The sequence below is a fragment of the Myxine glutinosa genome, unplaced genomic scaffold (genome assembly GCF_964187855.1).
Source record: "Myxine glutinosa unplaced genomic scaffold, kmMyxGlut1.1 SCAFFOLD_1435, whole genome shotgun sequence".
Lineage (NCBI taxonomy): Eukaryota > Metazoa > Chordata > Myxini > Myxiniformes > Myxinidae > Myxine > Myxine glutinosa.
In genome coordinates this window covers 25,805-29,770 of record NW_027617530.1, presented here as the reverse complement: position 1 = coordinate 29,770, position 3,966 = coordinate 25,805, and the positions used below count along the sequence as shown (strand labels likewise).

Here is a 3,966-nt window from a genome sequence, read left to right as displayed (position 1 = left end):
TTGAGCTGCGGATGAAAGCCTTGTATGTGGTGAGGAGCTCAGGTGTGCCAAGGAAGAACTTCACACGATAAAAAGCTAATCATGTGTTTGTGGTTTATAATATTTTACAAGCCTGGCTACGCTGCTGTTAGAGTTTGTCTCGTTTTACAGTAACTGCAGACTGCGATGCAATTACATACGTTGATGTTTAAAGTTTCTGTTACATCTTATGGTCAGATGTGTGAGCCACACATGGACAGATGTCAGATGTGGTCAGATGTGTCAGATGTGTGATTATCGAGTTTTTAAAAAATACATCATTGATTCATATTTGGAGTGGAAAACATTTATTTCCCCATTTGCATCATCCTGAGTTTAAAGACTGTTGGTTTTCATTGTTTTATCCTCTCCGATAATACGTGCATATCTTGTTTATAGCTTCAGTCAGCTAACACCATGCAGTTTTGGTATACCGTCCACCAATCCATTGACGAGCAATTTTTGCAGAGCAGCTGAGGCCATCTATTTTACACATACGTATGGATTGGGGCGAGAATGTATGGAGTGGGGCTAGAATTATAAGGTTGCAATAAATAGGAGATGTACTGTTCATAAGGGAACATAAGGTAGGGTAGAGGGTAGAGGAGAAGGGTATCTTCTCTGATATGCAGCACGTTGCTGCGGGTTACATCATTCCTGTAGGTTGGGACAGGGATTTGTAATTTGTTCAGGATGCCGATGATAACGCAAACCTACTCTTCATTGTAAGACACTGTGGGATATTTGCTCAGCATGGCTTTTATATTTACAGCGTGGCTCTTAGATGTTCTGATGTACATCAAAGATATTGCAAACAATGGGGTTCAAAAGTTAACTTCCTGATCTTCTCCTCCAACCTATCCCAAAGCGATGAAATGGTACCAGTGGCGTCGTCAGGAAAACGAGGTGAGATGTCCATCCGAACGACTCTGCCATAATTATCCCGTCCTCCAGGTAGCGGGAGATGGGTTTTGCGTGTGTGTGCAGGTTTGCTTGTGCCTCCTGGTTATAACTTTTTTGAAACCATAAATTGAGCATTTGTCATCAAATTTTCAAAAAGCCTTTATTGTGAGATTATGGACAACACTCATTAAAAATAGGAGCACGGGTCCCGAAACTCACATACGTCAGCAGCAATCGCCAATGACGTCATCAAGTTTTGCTGCTGATGCAATGCCCTCTGCAGGTAAGGGCAGGTATTTTTTTGCGTTTTCGGCCTGATTTCAACCAGTTAATGAGCGCAGATGTTGATGCTGTCAATGCACCTTCGTTAAGCATCAGATATGAAGGATGAGGTCAAGTTTCATCAAAATCATATGTTTGGTTCAACCGAAAATGACTGAAGTGTTTACAGACTCTGACTTTGGCTCTTGACTTTGGCTTTCACTCACTCTCTGGCTGACTGACTTACCAATGGACTCTGCTCAATCACATAAGCTCACTGGATTGAAGTCCAGGTGAGCTAATTATGTTACATTTTTATTCCGTGGCATGAAGTGAAAAGTGGGCTTAAGCAATTTGTTCAGTTTGTCTGTCTGTCCACAACGTCAGTTTATGATCGAGGAACAAGTTAATCCCAATCGAACGTTATGTTTTGAACACGAGTTGCAACATGAATCAGAAACTGAACATGTAATTTAACAGGACTTTGGCTCCGAATTTGTCTTGATCGCTCACGTGCTGAGTGGAGTGAGATCATATTGTCACTCTGCCTGTCTGGCAGTCAAATAGAATTGAAAAGAATTGAATCATCAAACTTACTGTTTTTGAGGATGTCAAAAAGGACACAAACAAGCACAAATAACTAATTAAGGAAGAACAGAACTAATATAATATAAGAATTAATATATAATATAATAACTAATAACAATAATATTACTCATAATAATATATAATATAATAACTCATATAACTAATAATAAATAACTAACGTGTTAACTAAGGTGGTGTGAAAGACGCTGCATCAACGGTGGTAAACTTCCCAAAAAATTCTTCAACTTTTAAAATATTTTTCATCATTTTTAAAAACTTTTACTTTGTTTCAATTGAAAATATATATTTGAACACTGGAGAATACAAATCGTCCTTTTTGCCACTTTCAAAAACCTTTCCTTTGGCAGTAATTGGACAAAATATTACAGCATTTTACATCATCTTGACCAATCCAATTTGCCGCTTACAGCCCATGTCCATGTCCTTTTTTCTCAAGAAAGCATGGCGAAAGTATTCTATGAACTCTCTAGTTGTTTTTAAAGCTGTTGCCAAGAAGGGTGTGCAATGTCGTAATTTGTGTGCGTGTCTCTGCAGTTGGTGCACAGCCCACCACCTTTGGAAACAGATGCATCCTGTCTGCTGAGTACCCCAGCTCAACCAGGTATGATATCGAGTTATTTGCATTCAGAAAAAAAGGGAAAAAACAGGCATCAGGTTGCACTTTGTGTCATTTATTCCTTAAAAATAATCTCAAACTCTTTTGAAGTTTTCTTTTGCAGGCCTAAAATTTCTCTGTTTTCTCATTTCAACGCTTTCTCAAGATCGTATTGAAAATATGTTGATGAGGAAACATTGGATCCAAAGACGAATACATTTTTTAAGAGAATGTGTCTCTGGTCGCTGTGCAATTTCCCGTCGATGACATAGTTTTCTCCATTTTTGTTCAACCCCGTCCCAAAGACTGCAACATCGGTGACATGAACCACTCCACTCTGGCAAAATCCAACTTGAAACTCAAAGCAGCAGCCCTGATTCACGACAGTTCAGCTGGAGGTACTGTTCATTTCTGACACCCACTCGTACACTCTCTATTGGTTTTTATTCTTTGTTACGTGCATTACTTTTTTTCTTCTTTTTTTTGTATACAAGATTGTATTGAAAATATGTTGATGGATGAGGAAACATTGGCTCCAAAGGCGAACACATTTTTTAAGAGAATGTGTCTCTGGTCACTGTGCAATTTCCCTTCGATGAGATAGTTTTCTCCATTTTTGTTCAACCCCGTCCCAAAGACTGCAACATCGGTGTTATAAACCACTCCACTCCGGCAAAATCCAACTTTACACTCAAACCGGCAGCCCTGATCCACAACTGTTCCTCTGGAGGTACCGTTCATTTCTTACACCCACTTGTACACTCTCTATTGGTTTCTATTCTTTCTTTCGTGAATGACATTATCACAATTTTTATTGTTAATTTATCTAAGGCTTACATGGAGGAGTTCGTATTACACATATTTCACTGGTGTGCACACTCATTTTAAGCTGTCTAGCCTGGGTTTGAATTTTTTTTTTTCTTGGTATACAAGATTGAGGCTCGTGTAAGAGCTAACATTAATGACAAAAAAAACAAACGGACACATACAGTCACTTGAAAAATTAAGTACACCCCATGTACAGTTTTGGCTTTTTCAACATATTTCAACACACTGCTATTTGATCTTCATTTCAACAATATTGATAGATAAAGGTGATATAATATAACAAATATCATGAAACATTTCCATTTTGTCGTCCATTGTATAATTTAAATAAACATAAATGCAAATTTCGCATGTGGAAAAAGTAAGTACACCCTTGGCTCTAATAGGTGGTATTGCCCCCTTTGGCAGAAACAACCTCAAGTAGGCGTTTCTTATAACTGTCTACCAGTCTCTGACATCGACTCGGATAAATTTTTGCCCACTCCTCCATGCACAATTCTTTCAGCTGTGCGATGTTTGAGGGGTTTCTTGCATGCACAGCTCGTTTCAAATCCCCCCACAACATATCGATGGGATTTAGATCCGGGCTTTGACTTGGCCATTCCAGAACCCTCCATTTCTTTCTTTTCAGCCATTCCTTGGTGGATTTACTGGTATGCTTAGGGTCATTGTCATGTTGCAAGGTCCACCTTTGGTTGAGCTTCAACTCTCCAACAGATGGCCTCACATTATCCTCAGGCACCCTCTGGTAC

General features: G+C 39.1%; 1 long non-coding RNA gene across 1 annotated transcript; it reads left to right on the top strand.

Annotated features, from left to right (window-relative positions):
- The first annotated feature begins 2,317 nt into the window (after positions 1–2,317).
- LOC144889178 (uncharacterized) lies at positions 2,318–3,112 on the top strand. The gene is made up of 3 exons (XR_013621632.1): positions 2,318–2,392; positions 2,692–2,784; positions 3,024–3,112. It is a non-coding gene; the product is annotated as an uncharacterized LOC144889178 (long non-coding RNA).
- The last annotated feature ends 854 nt before the right edge of the window (positions 3,113–3,966 follow it).